The sequence below is a fragment of the Pseudopodoces humilis genome, chromosome 16 (assembly GCF_049639895.1).
Source record: "Pseudopodoces humilis isolate 2021_Gansu_Grassland_sample_001 chromosome 16, ASM4963989v1, whole genome shotgun sequence".
Classification (NCBI taxonomy): domain Eukaryota; kingdom Metazoa; phylum Chordata; class Aves; order Passeriformes; family Paridae; genus Pseudopodoces; species Pseudopodoces humilis.
Genome location: NC_142215.1, coordinates 18072178 through 18090811, shown reverse-complemented (window position 1 = coordinate 18090811; position 18634 = coordinate 18072178). Strand labels below are relative to the sequence as shown.

At 51.3% G+C, this 18634-nt stretch overlaps 1 protein-coding gene across 4 annotated transcripts in view; it reads left to right on the top strand.

Moving 5' to 3' along the window:
- The window catches only part of LINGO1 (leucine rich repeat and Ig domain containing 1), a 153077-nt gene that overhangs the window by 20802 nt on the left and 113641 nt on the right, over nt 1-18634 (top strand). The window contains exon 1 of one of the 4 annotated variants that reach the window (XM_088063350.1): nt 6746-6817. The exons of 2 other annotated variants lie outside the window; for them this stretch is intronic. The gene's annotated coding sequence lies outside the window, so the exon portion shown is untranslated. Of the gene's footprint in view, nt 1-6745; nt 6818-18634 lie in introns of those variants that run through there. One more of the 4 variants, XM_088063348.1, reaches the window with a different exon arrangement.

Here is an 18634-nt window from a genome sequence, read left to right as displayed (position 1 = left end):
TGCCGGGCGAGGCACAGTCAGAGGTGTAAGCAGTGCCTGCGCCTCGCAGGCCGTGCTGGGGGCGGCGGCAGCCCTCGCTGCGGCGTCGGGTTTGTTTTGTGCTTTGGAGATGAAGGCAAAAAAAGCTGTAGTTCTGCTGAGACTAAACGTGAAACATAATTTGGTTCCCTGGTGAGGTTTTTTTTGGCTCTTGGTGAAAAATATAGGTATTTGGCTAAAACTTTGAGTTTCAGAGCCAGGGAAAGGAAAGGTGGCACAATGGTGGGAGAGGTTTGTGTAGAGATGCAGCTGTGGAGGAAGAAGGAGCCTGGAGGTTGGTTCAGCCTCTGACAGACAGGCTGACACATCCCTCGGTGCAGTAGCACCCCATGGCAGCGTGACTCTGCCCACCAAATGCCTATGCTGGTTGCCTGTCCCTTCAGTCACTCTCAAACACCACAGGGGTGCATTCTCCAGCCAGCGTCCCACTCCCTCCTCATCCTCCTTCAGCCTTCCCTCCACCGCAGTGCCCATCCCACATTCATTACAGTGCCCATGTACTTCTCTAAGCCCAATATACTTTGAATTACTGCTCATCTATTCCTCTTGACATCCTCATGCTCATAACTAGGGAGCCTGCATTACCCGTTTGCACATCTGTCAAGCTGCGTGTTCCTTGGCCATTTCCAGAGATACATAAAATTGCCCGTGGTTATGACATTATTGACAACCCACCCTGTCTCCTTCCCCCTCCCTGAGCCCAAATGGCTGCCTCTCTTTATGAGGATTGATATTTGGGCAGTAAATATTTTAGAGCCTCATCTGATGAGTGTGTCTGTGCGGGTGAATACATTTGTGGCTGAGGACAGATGTTGGAGCTATCTTCATTGGAAATGCAGGGCCTTGTCTTTCTCCCTCCTGCCTTTGCAGCATCTCTGTCATATCTCTGCAGCCTCTCAGTGCTGCCTATTCCCAGAGGGAAGAAGGGGAAATTTAGGGAAAAATCAAGCAGAAGTCGACAGGAAGGACAGGGGCTGGCAGAGCTCTGTGAAGGTTGCGTTGCTGCTGGGTTCCCATGCTCCTGTGTACCTCAGTAGTAGAACTGAATTTCTGTGGCAATGTGTTTTCCTTCCTTGAGCCCAGCAAATCCACCAGTTCCTGTGGGGCTGGACAAGTAGCTTCAGCCCTTTTCAAAAGAAGACTACAAGTATCAGACTGTCTGTGGTTTCCAATGGGTATATTCTGATTCCTGTTCTAAAAAGCTGCTTCATCTCCCAAAGTTTCAAAATGTACTACAGTAAGTGCCACTAAAGAGGAAACAACTTAGAAACAGCACAGCCTGGGTTATCTGAAGCATTTTTTTTTTTATCTTGCTGAGAAAAGCCAAAGGAGCCCATTTTCAGTTCCTCAAAACGATTTGCTCTCTTTCCTTTCAGTCAGCAAAACAAAGAGTGTTGCCTGATTCCTAGGGAAGAGAACAAGCACACTCAGCTCCTGCAGAGTGAACTGGGACTAGGTTGAGCTGAGCTTTTGGGAGTCACAGCTCTCCTTGGGCTGGATCTAAGCTGTGTGCACCAGGATCCAGGGAGTTTTCAAAAATATGTCTGCACTCCAGCTCTCTGAGAGTTTTGCTTGAGCTACTGTCCTAGGGTGGCTGGGCAGCTACGAAGCAGAGTTGTCCTTGTACCGAGATCCAAGCCTGGGATGGGACTCTGGTCTCTTCCCTTCAGGGAGGACAATGGCACAGGGGTCTGCACAAGTTCTCTCTGCGCACAGAATGGTTGGAGCACGTGCAAGGCAAGCCAGCCCTTCTTCATGATTTCTTCTGGCCATTTTGCTGCTTTTTTTTCCTCTCCAAATCTGGAGCAAGTGCATCCAAATGTGTAAAAGATCAGGTGCATGGGGGCAGCTTTGCAACCGTTCAATCCTTGCAATCCCTCTTTGTCAGTCTCCTCTTTGTCAGGAGAACGGGAGCTTCCTGGCTCCGCAGTGGGTTCTGTGCTGGGCTGGTCCCTGCTGCCTGGGGCGAGGGCGTGTGGAGGCTGCTGGGCTGGCAGTCACCCCCTCCCCATCGCCCAGTGCCAGCTGTTCCCGGGGTGTGGGTGTCCCTTTTCCAGCTGGAGCGATGTGTTTCGGGGCAGGGGGTAGGACAGAGTGTTTCTGGTTGCTGCAGCTTGAGGTTTGAAGCTGTTGTGTAGGCAGTGGGGGTCCCCAAGAGGGCACGTGGATTTCCAGGGGTGGCCCGGAGAATGTCACCTGCCTTTTTGGCAGCCGCTGTCTATTGAGTGCGAGCGGTTGAGTGGACCATGGAGTCCACTGTACCTCATACATCTGGTTTGCTCATTCAAGGAGATATCTGTGTCATCAAGAAACTGTACAGGACAGCTTTGTGAAGGTGCTGGGAGAGTAGGAGGTGCCCAGCTCCATTTGCAAGGGCTCGGTGTCTCCATCTCCACAAAGCCTGGCTGCAGGAGCCACGTGCCAAGGGGAGGGGTTCAGTGGCCTCATTGAGCTCACCGATGAAGGATGCTGCCCTGGCCCTGGCCAGTCTGCTCTTTTACAGCACTATAGTATCTATTTATTTATGATTTCCGTGGGTGGTGTTTTGGATGATCTATTGAGCCAGAGTGAGATATTTTGAGGCACAGTGAGATATTTTAAAAACATCTCATCACTCTGGAAATATCCATGGTGCGATAGCTGTGTATTAGTCATTCGGAAAGGGAGTGATTTCAATGAAAGAAAAAACATTTCATCTTGTCAGAGCATTTTCACTCACTGTCTGCCAGGCAGCTCCTGTCAGTCTTCAGTCTCTGTGGCTGGTTTTACTCTTCTCAGGCTCTGCCTTTTTATTTTCTAACAAGAAATAAAATAAACCCTCTAATGGATATTGGTAGCTATGAACTCATCAATTGTCAGTGAGAAAGAGTCTGTGAAAAGAGGCAATAAAGCCTCTTTGTACTGGATTATTTCCCATGGGATTATTTCTCTCAGGGACTATCTGCGTTTGGAAGGAGAAATTCCTTCTCCAGGTATTGGACCTTGAAAAAAACCCCCTGCCCTCCAAGGTGACTTACCCCCTGAAAATTAGAGTAACTCCAAAGCCCTTGAACCTCAGCTGGAGATGCAGAATTAGGCTCATGGAGAGCAAGAGGAGAGATGGTTTTCTCCTAGGTGAAAAAACCCCTAAACTGTTAGAAAATACAGATGATGAGGTCTTGTCCTGCAAGGGAGGACAGCACAAAGCCGTTCAGCAGATGAAAAGCCAAATGAGCTGTGAAAAACCTCACCACCATGGTAGGAGAGATTTTCTCTTGGAGGAAATCTGCCACAAATCACCTAATATTCAGCTTTGCACTGCCATTCGGGAAAATGTTCATCATATTCCACTGGTCTGTGCTCCATTTTATGTGTATCTGTAGCTGGGGTTTCTCTTGCACAGCCGGCACACCCCAGGGAGGAGGTGATTTGGCTGAGATGTTCCCATATTTTGATCATTCTCCATAATCAGGCAAAGAGTAGTTGCACTGTAGTTACACCATGAGTGCCATTCACTGTTGTTTTGAGGGGTACAATTGCCATTGCCTCATGCAACAAGTAGATAACTGCTTCAATGACTCAAAATGATCTCTTTGTGGATAAATCATAAGGTTGATATTCCAAGTTTTCCCAGGGTACACAATAATAGAATAATAAAATCACTTTGGGTTGGAAGGAACCTCAAAACCCATCCAGTGCCACCCCCTGCCATGGGCAGGGACACCTTCCACTGTCCCAGGGTGCTCCAAGCCCCAATGTCCAACCGGGCCTTGGACACTGCCAGGGCTGGGGCAGCCACAGCTGCTCTGGGCACCCTGTGCCAGGGCTTCACTATCCTCAAGCACATCTAACAGCACTTCCCTGGTGGGAATGGGCTTGCATCTAAATGTTTTGGAGGATGTTTCTCTGCTGCTGTGGCTGCCCCTTGGCCATCTCCTTTGACATTGGGAGTCTTGGCTGGGTTTTCTCTGCACCAGTGCTGAGCTCTGTCTCCATGCCTGTGCAGGCCCATCCCATTTCCAGACACTGTGGCCAGAGAAACTCCAGCCAGGGCTGTAAAATAGAAACTCTTAACTAAAGAGCAGGAGAGGGCAGGAGAGAAGCAGCCCTGGATCTCCTTGATGCCTTGGAGCTTCTTCCCTAGCTCTGCCAGGACAAAAGGGGCATCACTCCCCATGAAAGCAGGAACCAGGGGGATCAGGGTGCTGACTGCCCTGGAACAAATGCCCAGAAACCTCCGTCTTGCTAAAATCTGGCCTTGGCAGCAACAACCTGTAACCTTTAAAACTGTTGCCTATTTTTTCCTGACCAAATGAAATGAAAATGGCCAACCAGTGCGATTTCTTTCCTTTAACCTTTTCCCTGTCAATGTCCACACTTGACCCAAAATAATATTATTTTGATTTGCACTTGGTGCTCCCTTGCTGGGCACTAATTCAATTAATTCAGTTAATTAATTAACACAAGCTGACCTCTTACATTTCTTGGCCAGGGGCAGGACTTACCACCCACATGGTGAATCCTCTTCTCTCCTGCCCTTGTGGCATGGCATCTTCTGCATCCCTTTGCTGGTGGTGAGCATGTCCTCATCCCGTGCCCCTGAGTCAGCACTCTGCTGCTGGCATGCTATTTCAGCTTGGGAAAAGAAAAAAAAAGAAGAAAGTTTCGGTATTTAAAGTATTTAAGCAGATGGAAAGCCACAAACTACAGTCGGTGGAGGGAGCGTGTTTCATGACTAACAAAATATGCCAGGTAGGCCGTTCCACTTGAGATATTTTCAGGAATATAATCACTTTCACACATCCTCATAAATTTGCCAAAGTGTTAGTTTTCCCCCATATGGATGGGGAGGATGCAGCATGTCATGACTGTTGCATGGCATCTTGAATGCTGTGTCTTTGTGGTGGTTTTTTTTTTTCCCTTTAATCCTCCCACCCTAGCTGTAAATGCAATTAAAGTTTGATTCACCCTTCCTCATAATTAGTGTAGGCAGAAGGTCACCCTTGAATGTCGTGGTGAAAGAGCTCCTTGGACAAGGCAGAGCAGAGGAAACAGCAATTAAATCTCTAATAATACCCCCAGAAATGGACTGGGGTTGGACTGGAGCAGTGCCTGGGATGCTGTCCCCAGCGGGGCACCAGCAGGTGCTGAAGGGATGCTCCAGGGGAGCCCCAAAGGCTGCATCCTTCCCATTGAGTTCCTCTGAATAGATGCTCCAGCATTGCACTGGGGTAAACAAATGCAAAATATTTTGAAGTCATTCAGTCTCAGCATTGGATTCTTTCTTTTCTTTCTGGTATCATGGCAAAATTAAATAAAAGGACACATTTTCTGCATGTTATTGATCTTTCACTCAAAATCTGGGCCCTTTTCCAGGAAAAATGAGTCCTTTTGTGAACAAAGAGACAGGCACCTTCCCAACAAAAGTCAGCTTTCAAATCCAATGTTCTGTGTGTTTGAAATTTCATGTTTCTGATAGGAAAATATCAATTTTACTCAAATTTGCAGAGAAGTGATGTGGTGGGGGGGAGACGGCCCTGAACGGATTGATGAGCACTTGAAGGCCAGATTGCCAGAGGGATTCAAAAGCAAAAGAAAAAGCAACCTTGTCACTGATTTTGAGCAGCTTGTGTTTGAATCCAGAGCCAGGCTGTTGGGCTGGAGCAGGCCCTGCTGTCCTTTTCCCTTGGGGACCTAGAGCCTTCATCGAACACTGTGCATGTGGCAGGAGGGCTCAGCCCATCTCTCCTGACCAAATCCCAGCCTCAGGGGTTTATATACCCTTCTTTTTTATAACGTGCTGGTGGCTGGAGCCTGGCTCTGAATTGGTGTGTGTTGGCCTTGCTCCGTTACCTTGGTTGGGTGCCCCGCTGTGAGCTGCCTGCTGGTGTCTCAGACAAGCTGGGCTTTGCCAGCAATGTTTTACAGGTTAATTTGTCAAATCTCTGTAGCTCGATTATTTGTTGGTGGAGCCCTTGAGAATTGCTGGGGAGGAGATGTGTTACGCTCCCTTGGACCGTGCTACCACACGGATGCTCAGCTGTTGGGCAGGGCTGCTGAGCTGGGTGTCCTAAACATGTTCATAGTGCAGCCCATGGCATTACCCCCATGGTAATGAGGGTGGCTGTGTTCCCCTGCTGGTCTCCTTCAAGAGCAAGTAAATTGTTTTTTTTTCATGTGTTCTCCCTGTGCCAACAGTGGTGCTCCATCCTCACTGTGATGCGGAGGGGATGGAGGTAGTGCTGGCTAAAGGGCATTATTCACAGGGCTGTCCATCGTAGAATCATGGAATGGTTTGTGTTGGAAGGGACCTTAAAGATCACCCCTAGCATGGGCAGGGACACCTTCCACTAGACCTGGCATTGTCCACTGTTACATGGAAAGCTTGCCTGGTGCCTGAGCAGAGGAGTTCCCCCCCTGCCCCGATGGGATTGCTCCTGGGGCTGTGTGTGTAAGCTTGCTTATCTTTGGAAAGGCGCGGCGGCGCTGACAAGCGGTGCAGGAGATGGGGGCAGTAGGTGGATCGTTTTTAGCAGCGCGCACGCACGGAGCAGACAGCTTGGGCATGTTCCAAAACACTTCCCACGCCCCCAGGCTGAATTTTAAGAAGCTGGGGCATCTGCACGTTCAAAACGCTACGGGGTGGAAGGGAAAAAAGGAAAAAAATCCCCAAGGCAGGCAGAGCAGCCAGCGCGTGGAAGGGGCAGGCAGCACCCAAAGGCTGATGTCTTGCTGCGGAAGGGAGTTTGTTGCAAAGGCTGAGCAGCTCCAAGCCGCTCTCTGGAGGGGCAGAGCACAGGTGAGCGTGGAGCAGCGGGCACTTGGCTTGCAAACTGGTCTCGCTCTTGGTTGAGTGGGGGGAATGGGAAGAGGAGCTTGAGTTACCCAGGAACGGCGCCCGGGTGAGTGCCTCTTCCTCCCGTCCATCTGGGGTGGTGCAGCCTTTGAGGAGCTCCACACATTTGGGGGCCCCAGAGCCTTGCAGTAAGAGGGGGGCTAGTGGGGGGGGGGTAGTCCTGTCTTCCTTATGGTGATGGGAATGAGTCCTGTGCTCATCCCACTTCTGGTGTTTCCAGGGGCTGCCTGGGATCCTGCCCATTAGTAGCAGGAGATGCCCCACTGATTTCTTTCTGTGGGGCAGCCCTAGTATGCAGGACCAGCCTCATCCTCTTCTGCATCTCCTGGGGAAGCTGAAACAAGCAGGCAGTGGGCAGGGATTGATGTTGGGAACATACAAGCTCTGGGCTTGTACCGGCTGGCTGAGGGCTATTTCAGCCCTGCCCGGGGCTCCCTGGGGCAGGGTGGGATATCTAGCCTGAGCAGGGAACTTCTAGGGGATGGAGAAGAACCTGTGTGTATAGTCCTGCAGAGTCTTGATCCCCTGGAGTGATGATCTGGAGTTCCTTTCTGAGTCCTGGTATAGTTTTGGATAAGTAGCTTCAGCTGTGAACGTTGGGAGGTTTCAGTCCTGGGTGACCAGCTTACAAGCTGAGAACAGCCCTAGTTCTTGCAGTTGCTGCTCCCTTGGGATCCAAGGTCCCTGCTCCTGATGGCGTGGGGCCTCAGATGTCTTGCACTGAAGCATCAGAAAGGGATGGGTGTAAATCTGGAGAGCCCAAGCTGCCGTCTGCGTTCCTCAGATCACCGATCCAGTGTGCGCTCTGTGATCCAAGGGTGGGGAGCGCGCCCATCCGCATGTTCCATTGAGCTCCCGTTGGTGCCGCTGGCGAGAAGGATGATGGTGTGGCATCCTGGCAGCCTGAAGCCATCCTGGTAGGGTGGCTGGGCTCTGACAGCTCCCTCCCATCTAGCTGGGCCAGGCACTGGGGGATGCTCCTCCCGATGCATCACGTGCATGAGGGGCATCTTCCCAGCGCTCCCTGTGGCTGCCTCCTGTGCTGGTCCTGCTTCCCGTGGCTGTCTCTTGAGCCGCTCCTGCCTCCCGTGGCTGCCTCTTGAGCCACTCCTGTCTCCCGTGGCTGCCTCTTGAGCCGCTCCTGCCTCCCGTGGCTGTCTCTTGAGCCGCTCCTGCCTCCCGTGGCTGCCTCTTGAGCCGCTCCTGCCTCCCGTGCCGCTCAGCAGACACTCTGGCAGCACGCAGCTCGTGCTTTGCCCTTTGGCTGGCAAAGCTGATGGCTTATTTAAATGTGGCTTTTGCCTGGTGAGGAGACATGGAAACTTTTGAGGAGTGAAAACTAGAGAAGTCCAAGGGGGAAGATTTAAGTGCCTGCAAGATCAGAGCTTTTTTCCTTTCATTTTGGGAAGAGAAGACTTCTTGGGAAGCTTCCACTTCCTAAGTATCCCTCCAGAAGAGGCTGAAACAGATTCTAAGTTACACACTTTGTAAGTCTCTTGGTACCAGCAGAAGCAGTGCTCTCCACGGCGTCTCCATCTGCCTGGTAGCCTCATGGCAAGGAGTGAGCATCCTCTTGGAAATGGGTGTTTCTGGGGTCCTTCTGTCTCTTGTCCCTTGGGTGGGCAGGAGTACCTTTGCATCTCTGGCACCCAGAGGAGGAGTACAAGGCCCTCCCGGTGCTAAACACAAGATGCTTTGCTATGCCCCGCAGGGCGAGGAGGAGGAGGAGGAAGGCAAAGAGGGATGGGAATGGACCTAGGGTGCCCCGGGGGACTGGCTTGTTTCTGCTAATTAGCAGTGTAACCAACCGTGGCACAGCCCGGGGCTCCCGGCAGATAATTACCTTGCTAGGTGCTGGGAAGGGAGCAGAAAGAATTGCTGTCCACGGGGACTTGAAAACTTCCCCATTCTTGAACAGGTTTGGGAAAGGCAACTCAAAAAGAATAATATGGATATATATTTTAATGAAGCAGTTTCTGCCGGGCAGGCCAATTCATTACTGAGGTGACACATTTGGTTTTAGCTATAAAAATCAAGATTTTTTGGCTTTTCTCCTTTCTCAGTCCCTAGGGCAGGAGTTGGCTAAGTCATAGGGAAGCTGGGGATCTGCATGGGAACAGGCTTGGGGTTCGGGCTTGCTCCTGACCAAGCATTTATAAGCTTATGGGTGTTTCATAGAGCAGGGGGAGAAGAATAAATCTGGGAGTGTCCCCAGTCTGCTCATTGCAGCTCGGTGAGGTTTCCACTGGGCCAGGGTATCCTGCCATCCCTGTGCTGTGTGTCTGTGCAGACACTGCCCGAGGGCTGCCGGGGGTCCTGGCCCCAGGACCTGCTGCTTCACTGCCCTGGGGACGGCTCCCCAGAGCTGCCCGCGGGTCCCTGCCAGCAGTGCCAGGGCTGTGCGGGAAGTGCTGTCCCTTGTGTGCTCTTTGTGCCCGATGATAGGATCGCTGCCGGCCAAGAAGCATCTGTGCTCTCCTTGCACCTCTTGTCGGGGCCAGGGACCTCATTAGCCACCTCCATCTCCTCTCTCCTCTGTTTATCTCCAGTTTTTCAGATGTTTGCCTGATTTTATTTTTTTTTTTTTAATGTCTTTTTTTTTCCTGGCTTGAAGGGAGAAATGATTGTGTGAGTCATGATAGGGCCTGACAGCTCCCTGTGTGCCCTGCCAGGCTCTACCGAAATTGGGGCTGGGGTGCAGGGCTGCAGTGGCTGCTGCCCATACAGGTCCATTGCAGGGGACATGGGGTGGGGAGCGGGGAACAGGCATTGCAACCTTTCCCCCAAATCACCCATTTGGTCTGTGGTGCTTGGCAGAGGGTCTGGCAAAGCTCAGGCCTCCAAGAGGGATTGCAGGCAGATTTGTGATTCTCCTTGGGAGAGGGAATGTCATGGCATAACACTGGGTGGCAGGAGAACAGCAGGGTGGGAACAGCTTGAGCTGAAAACCCAGTATAGCCAGCCCTGTTTCTGTCCACTGTCTGTAGGGGATTTGGGGCCAGGCTGAGCTAGAGGAAAGCTCTTGGCCACATGCATGTGCCTTGTCCTGGGACTGTCTGAGACAACAGGCTTGTCTGGTCAGTGGATTTGTCCCCATTCCAGTGCACCCAGAATGTCTGCTTCCATACAGAATGGGGTCCCAGGCTGATGCTCCCCATGGCATCTCCCTGCTGAAGGAGTACAACCACTTTGTACCAAGCACAGAAGGGTGCAGGGGAGGGCAATTCCACCTCCTCAGTAAGAGCTGGGGGGGGCCAAACCGCATCTCTCCATCTGCCAGCCCTGCCTTGTTGGTAACTCAGTCCCCCTTCCTCCACCCCATCTCCCTCTGGAAAACCAGCAGTAACTCTTAGTCAGTGCTGTCTCACAGACCATTACTTCGTAAATCCCAGGGACAAGGGTGCTTGCCTATGGTCCTGTGTGGCTGGTGCCATCCTCTGCGGCCCATCACCACCCTGGCACTCCTGACTTAGAGGGCAGGGCCATCCTCACCTCTTCCTCACTGTCTGGGATGATCCCAGCATCTCACCTGCGCTTTTTATAGCCTGTGCTTCCCAGCAGGCTCACCAGCTGACCTGGATACGGCCACACCGCATTGGGCTGAGCTCCCCTGCTTCCTCTTTGTGCTGGGGTGGGCTGGTTTGTCAGTGCTCGTCGGCACCCTGGGTTGCTCTCACAAAGACAGAAGCATCCGTCATCCTGCTCTTGCGTCAAGCGTTTCCAGTCCAGGCTGGGTAATAGGGATTGCTGCGAGCGCGCGCCTCCAGATCTCTGCTCCGCGGGGTTCCCTTCTCTTTAGCAGGTGCTTTTTCTCCCAGATGCTGTTCTGCAGAGAGGAAACAGGGACAAATTAGCATCCCTGGCATTTCTGGCTTTCCCCACTCCTTGCCTGCCAGCTTCCCCTCCCTTCTCTTTTTAAAGAGATTCAGGTCATGCCTGGAATTAGGACTCCCTGAACTGCAGTGAAAGAGCATTTAAACTGCTTACCATCGATTAGACGGAGTAGTTGGGGTTTGGTTTGTGCCCCACCCCAGTCCTCCTCTTTGGATGGGTGTTCACAGCACCTTACTCCTTCTTTCAAGGCCTTTGCCATCATGGGCTGCTCTTCACTGCACAGGTGGGTCTGGGGACCCTGGGGGCTGCTCCCCACTTTGCCCCCCGCCAGCAGCCAGCTGCTCTCGACACAGAGACCTTGTAGGAAGGCATTTTATATAGCTGGCTTCGTTTATCGCAGCGCTCCGGCTGGGATTAGACACAGATAAAATGATCAATAAATCCTCCTCTTGGCTGAGATGTGCCGTGAATTTTTTGGGAAAGGGTAGGGAAAGGAGGGCAAGCAAAGGCAGCAACACTGGCTGGAGGTGAGGGAGGGGACAGCCAATGCTTCGAGGTGGTGGCACAGAGGGGACCCCGCTGTGATTCCTACTGCCAGTTTGTAAGAAGACATCTGTACGTGGTAGAGGAGAAAAGCAAGCCCGTGCTGCCGCTGCGGCTGGTGTGACTGTACCGCCCGAGAAAGTAGGTCAGGCTGTGCTGCAGAACCCGGCATGAGCTCCCAGCACAGCGGGACACCCACCTCTCCCCAGATCCCCCTCAGCTCTCTGCTCACAGCCAGGCACAGCCAGCCCTGCACCAAAGGCAGCCTCTGTGGGGCTGCCTTGGCATCAGCCCCTCACCCCGGTGTCTGGGTGGCTCTTTGGTCCTGCTGTGGTGGCTCTGGGCCAGGGTGCCAGTGTGGGCTCTGTGCAAGAGCGAGCACAGCGGGAGGGAGGGGAGGCTGTGCTGCATCTCCCCTGCCTGCATCCCTCAGCTGGTCTCCTGTGTCCAGTGAGGATTTGACTGCAGGAGAGATGTAGGATGCAACCCCAGCATCAGAAAGGAGCAGCTGTTTCTCCATCTCCCCAGAATTTTGGGGTCTCCCACTAGCTGGGGGTGGGCAAAGCTCAGGGACACGCCCCCCCCCCCCGACTGTTTTCTGCGTTGTCAGGGAGATGTGGGGAGGAAGAAAAAAGTGTTAAAGACAGAAGCTTCCACCTAAATCTCTAGGGATTTCGGGTGTCTCACATGGATTTCAAAGTTTCCTCAGAGGAGAAGGGGGAGCAGGACAGCACAAATGATGGGGTTCCTGCAGATAGAGCTCAGGGAGGACTGGAGGATGTCCTAGCTTGGCTTAGGAGGATGGCTTGTTCCATCATCACTTCCAGGAAGGTTTTTTGGCTGCTGGGGAGAGGGGAAAATTAAGATGTGTTTTCAAGATGGAGGTGTTCCAAGTGCAAATCCAGAGTGTCTCTCTGGCACAGGACTGTGCTGTAGCTGTAGGAACCCATTGTGAGATGGAAGGAAACTTTGGAATTGCCTTTTCCACTGGACACAGCTGGGCTGTCGCTCCTTGGCATTTTGTGAGGAGGGGTGCTGTGGGGCTAGATCACAGCCACAGGAGCACGGCTTGCTGCTGCCAGGCACCTGGGACTGCCAGGCTCAGGGAGGTGACAGCCCCACGCTAATGTGGCTCTGGTGACACCAGTGCCATGACCCAGAGGTGGGCAGGGACACTGTGTCCTCCAGCAAGGACCTGGCTGATCTGAGAGGGCTGGTGGTGAAGACGCAGTGAGCTGAGCGAGGAATAAATTGAGTGTGTACATCACAGGCAGGTCTAGGTTTTATTGATTTTCAATGAAAGGCTGTGTCATGAATTTTTCTTTCCCACTGTATTTGCTGGAAAGTTGCATCTCGTCTCCAAGCATTAACCACTAACTAGAGAGCTCATTTTTCGCCCCCCAGGAGATGCCCTGGGGGGAGGCAGGTTTGCACATGGTCTTTTTAAGCGTGTGATGGATGCAGCAGATTTACTAATCTAACACCAGAAGAGAAAGCCAGTATTAGCAGTGGAAAATGTTCTGTCCAGCAGTTCAAGTGACTTATTGCCAAGGGGATGCACTTGTGATGCGTCTTATTTGATGAGCTGCTCCACAGGCCATCTGGGAATGGTGTCCTGATGTCCCCAAGAGGGACAGGGCATCCTCTCAGTGTTGTCACTGATTTTGCTGGTTTGCCTTTCCTCTCAATGACAGGAGGACTCTCAAAGAGAGTGAACATATTCCCTATGGCAAAACCATTTTGGAAGCTCCTGTTGCATCCTGCTTTTAAACTGGTGTTCAGAATTTGGAGTTTCTCTTTAATCTTGAAGTAATTGTTTTTAAACATTAAAGAACATTTGGGAATGAGTATAGCATGAAATGTTTTAGGAGACACTTCTCCCTATCTTCAGAAATTCCTACAGATCTTCTTTGCCTCCTTGTGTTGAGGACACAATGAATGTGTTGAGGACTTAGGGAAAAGCTTTGAAACCAGCTGAAGGATTTCATAACAGATAACCAATGGAGAAAGTTGGAGAGGTTTAGGATGGGTTTGTCTGGAAAAGAGGTAATAGAGAGGAGGTGTTTGGCTAGAAAATAGGTGATGGAGAGATGTTTTACCAGGTTTTGGGTAGCACTGTGCAGTGAGATGTGCAGCAACAGCAGCTTGTGTCCTCACAGGGAGAGGCTGGGAAGCTTTGCAGGGTTGGGAACTTGGTTGGAAGTGCCCTGGAAGGGTTAATTCTGGTGCCTGGATATAACTGGATGCAGTGAAGCTGAAGTGGAGCAGTATGCAAATCTATCCACTTTCATAAACTGCTTAATTAGGCGAATGTTAATGAGACGTTAATTACTGTTGTGCCGGCGAATCCCACGGAACGGAGATTATGTTTCTCTTCAAACATCCAGTCTTAATTATAACTTGCGCTTAATTCCACTGTCTTGCTTGGGACGGAGCTGGGTAGGGAGGATGAGTGCCAGCTCCCATGGCTGCCCGCCTGCAGAGCATCTCCCATCCTTGCCTATGCCCTGGTGGTGGCTCTGGGAGATTGGGATGGAGCCATGGGGGCAGCAAGGGTGGTTTGGGGACAGTGGCTGTGAATCCTCCGTTTGCAGCCATCTCCTTGTGCTTGGGTCCAGCCTGGCAGCAAACCCTCCAGTTGCCTGCTGTGAGCAGGCCAGGGTGGAAAGTCTCCTGTCACGTGTGAAAGCTCCCATGCTTTCCCTCTGTGAGCATGAGAAGCCTTTCTGAAGTGTTGGTGCCCCGTGCACTCCAGGGATGCCACACGGCTCTGCTCTGGAGGTGCCTGCCCCTGACTGCTCAGACTGGGGTAGGGAACGTGTGCATCCAGCATCTGTCTTGTCCGCTCCTTCCTCACTTTCTGTTTCTACCTGCCTTGGTCTTCCCAGTAGGACTGCAAATGCATTCTGTTGCCTGTGATTTCTAGTTCCTGTATGGGTTTTTATGGCAAATTGCCAGAGGTCTTTCTTCCAGCGTCCCTGGCACGCATTAATATTTTCAAAGTATGGCTTCCACTTGGAGAGCAGCAAGAGATCACAGCAGCAATGAGCTGTGTTTTTAAAAACTGGTTTTTAATCCTTCTAATCAGCCCCAAATTGGAAATGCCATCCCATTTCCAATTTGAACACCTGTTACTACTACTACTACTACTATTATTATTATTATTATTACTATTATATTTTACATGGCTTTTATTAAAGTTCAGGATAATATAACACCTTCAAATGAGGTATTAGTGAGCCATGGAATCTGCATCCTCAGTGGTTTTTGGCTGGTTTTCCTCTCTGGTTTGCTGGAACCTCTGGGCTAGCCACAGGGTTCTCTGTCTTGTTCATTACTGCTAGCTGGGTGGCAGAGAGGACAGCATCTTAAGGCTGAAACCCGAGGTTTGGGCTCCATCAGAGCTTTTTTGGTAGCCCTGCGGAAGATTTCTTCCAGTGGCCAGGCTCTTTATCCCCAGGGAGGTGTTCGCCTTGCCACTGCTGGTGGTGGGAGAGCCCATGGGCTGCCTGCTCCACTCCTCCTGGCATGAGCCTCACAGGATTTTAATCACACACACAGCGGCATCTGCATGCACAGAGCTTGTCACCAGAATCCTGCAGCGGAGAGCAGTGCCAGTCCTCATCCCAGGCCCTCTCTGATGGCCCGCGGTGTCCTCGGAAGCTGCTCCGGGCTCGGAGTCACTTTGGATTTCCTCTGCAGAAAGCGTGTTGTCCCCCAAGCGATGATTCTCCACATTGGGTGTTTTCAGTTACAAAGGGTGTCAGTTTAGGTTTCGTTTCCTATGGTTTTTTTTCTCTTTTTCTTTTCTTCCCTCTGTTCTGACTGTGCTGTTTGATTTCCAGACAGGTTTGATATTTCCTCTCCCCGCAAGTCAGCAAGCCCTGGGGATTTTTGTGGGCGGCTCCTTTGATGGCAGGCAGTGTCCCCGTGAGAGGGCTGGGCTGGAGGACCAGGAGCTGACAGGATAGGGGCTGCACCCATGGCAGCACCCATGGGGATGGCACCATCGGGGCTCCAACCAGCTCTGTATGCCTCCTCCAAAATCTCTGAACATGAATTTTTTAATCTCCTAAAAAGCTTTTCTACCAGAAGAAATGTGTCCAGCAGCCAGGGAGTTTTGCCTTTTTTCTTCTCCTCTGCATTCTGCATCTCTCAGTGTTGAAGCCTCTGTTAATTAATTAAGAATTAATTAATGGCAATTTCTTTAATTTTTAAAAATGGCTGGATCTAGCCACGTACCCACTTTGCAGAACTGCCTGCTGCTCCTTCCTCCCCTCTTGCAAATCTCGAACAAACAGAGCCCTGCTGCACAATCAACAGCTGCGTGGGAGGCAGAGCCAGCACTCTGCATACAATTCCAACCAAATACAGCGTGTTTGGGAAACATGGGGACACCAAAGCCAACTCGAGGAGGACCGAGAGAGGTCACTGCCTGGGTTCAGCCTCCACTGCTAAGAAGCCCCCGTGTGTTGGTGGCTCCTGTGCTGCTTTTCAGAGCCCAGAAAATTCCACAAGCAGGACCAGGTGCTCCAGTGCAGCCCCCCAGGGTGCCAGCACCCAGGGTGGGTACCCAAGGGGAACATCACAGGCAGACAAGCAGGCAGGAGAGGAGAAGCTTTCACTCAATGTTCTGCCTGCAGTTGCTTGTCGCTTCCAATTGCTGAGCCCAGCACCTGCTGGCTTTAAAATAAAATAAAAGGAGGACAGGGGAGAAAGGAGGATTTGGCGAAACATCTAAATTAGCCTTATTGTGCTGGGAGCTGAACTGGGCGTGGGGTAAATCCATTCCTACAGCACAGTGTGTCTGTACTGAGTGAAGTGTTGAGGGATAAATGACTGTTTTTCATAGATTATCATGGCCTGACAGCCATGAGGCAGACAGAGGCAGTGCAAAGGTGATAAATGAGAAAGTCTGAGTAAATAAAGTGTAGTTATCTCTCATTAGGAGGAAAGGGGTTCCTTTTACCACCAGTCCTTGGGCTTGTGCAGTTGGGATCACCCCTGCCCTTCATTTTGCTTTTTTTGAAATGCCTGATAATTTTTTTCTTATTTACCTTTGCTTGCCAGGTTGATGGTAAGATACATGGGTTGTATGCTGGATATGGGGCTCTCTTGCTAGTGCTGGGTGTGTGCTTGGGGATGCTGACAGGGGATAGAAATGCTCCTATCTCATCCTTGGGGATGTCAAGGCAGGGAGACATGCAAAAGGGGCTGCTCGGGGCTGTGGGAGCAAATCCCTGCTCCTCCTGGCAAGGGAGGGGGAAGAAGATCAGCCAGAACCAAGAAAGCAGGTCTTCAGCAGAAACCTGCAATATTAAATAGTCTTTTAATGAAAAATACATCTGCTGTTGAGCTGCCTCGCAGCCCAAAATGCAGGCGTGCTTTTTGGTTCTGCAATAGTTGCTGCAGGACCTTTTATTTTACAATATTTGAAACAAAACTGGAATCTATTTTTAATCCTTTCCCTTTCCCCTTTTCAGTGTTCTCTTGTCAGCCATCATGCTAACCCTGCAAAAACTCAGTAAGGGTTTGGGAGAGGCCAAGGGCCAGGTTACATGGCCAGCTTAGAGCAGGAGGACAGCCCATCCCTGCATGGTCCCTCTGCCCAGTAACCCTGGATGAGGCTGTCCTGGTCAGGGCTGCTTTGCAAAGACAGACAGAGCTTTGCCTGGCTGTCATTTAGTAGCTCTAGCTTTTCAGGGAGAGGGGGGGATTTTGTTTTTACTGCCAGTTTTGGGGCAGACCAGACAGGATCTCCTCAGCCTAGATTTCAGATTGTCTTATGGCAATCCTGCCCAGAGGCAGAGGTAAAGGCTGGGTCACAACAGTTTGCTCTTTGCTAATGCTTTTCATGCTGGGATTTCTTAGTGATTCCCAAAAAAACAGCCATTGCAAAGCCCATTCTGCCAGCGAGGAGCAGAAGGGGCTGGGGAGGTGGGCTGAGGTCCTGTGCAGGGTATTTGCTGCCAAATACCTGCTGATGGTACATCTTAACATCCCTGGCGGTGGCGTTGGTGTGTTTCGGCTGTGTCTGGCTCTGCCAGTGCCATGGACAACCCCTGGGAGCTGCTTTGCCTTTCCTGCCACCCACTGCTTGTGGCCACAGAGGCCCCATTTATCTAGAGCAATGAGCGACTTTAGAAAAATAACAATAAAGAAAAGGTATGTGAGAAACATCTGTGAAATAATAACAAGATCCTGGGGATGGAGCTGCTTTCATCTGAGAGCTCTTTGTGAACTGCAGGTTGTTCTGTCCCTTGTTAAAGAGGGAGCAGGGCAGCGATGCCCACTCAGATCTTTCTTTCCTCTCAAAATCTCCCATGGCATCCCACAGGCTGGCGAGCCTGGGCCTTGCCAGCACAAGTCTCCTGCTGCCCACTGCTGAACTGGTTTTTAATCCTTCTAATCAGCCCCACATCCAAGCCCAGTGGTGGTGGGAGATCTGGGTTCATCCAGGTCTGTTGTGCCTCCCTGCCATCTTAAATCCTGAGTGAGGAATGTGGCAGGGCTGGGAGCTATGCAGTACAGAAACCCCATGTCTGGCCTAGCTTTGTAAGGCTGAGCTGCCAGGTTTGCAGCCAGTCTCCTCCCAGCCAGGGTAGATGCTGCGTTATGCTCATTCCAGGTCTGGTCCAGACCCTTGGGGAGCACCCAAGCAGTGCAAGTGCTGGCAGGCACTCTGTGCCTTTCTAGCTAGCTGGAAAATGTCCATCAATAAACTTTATTTCCTGGGAAGAATCTGGTTTGGCCAAGCCAAAACACTTGTGGGACTCTGTGTTGAAACCTGTGGAGGCTTTTGATGCTCCCATATTGGTGCAGAGGAGTGTGGACTCTCAGGGCTAGAGAGAGCTGCCCCCATGAACATCCCTGTGAGCGGCCCCAGAGCAGAGTAAAATATAGAGGGACCCCACTGGAAGGTGCTGGGGTGCAGGAAGGAGGGCGGGGGACTCAGGATTACACATGGAAAACCCAGTGGCAGCCATACCTTGGGCAGAGCTGTTGTTTTCACATGAAGCCCACATTGCTCTGCCCTGCTCCAGTGCGTGCCTGGCTGTTAATGTGTGGTTATTTGCACATGGCTTGTGAGGGCTTTCATTGTGGTCCCTGGTTGGACTTTTCCTATAATAAAATAATTTGCTGCTCTGGAAAGAGGCACTTCTGTGAGTGAGGATTAAGGTGTATTTCAGTGTTTGCCTCTTGGTCTGTGGCATGCAGGGATGTGTGGGTAAAAGGTGCTGTCTGATTTTGAAGCTCAGTAGTCGAAATGCCTCATGTTGAGCTCAGGAGAGGAAGGATTTCTGCAGATTGTTGGAGGTAAAAGGTGGGGTTGTGGAGGAGGAACTGTGTCAGGCCCTGGTTACATCCACAGGGTGGGCTGGG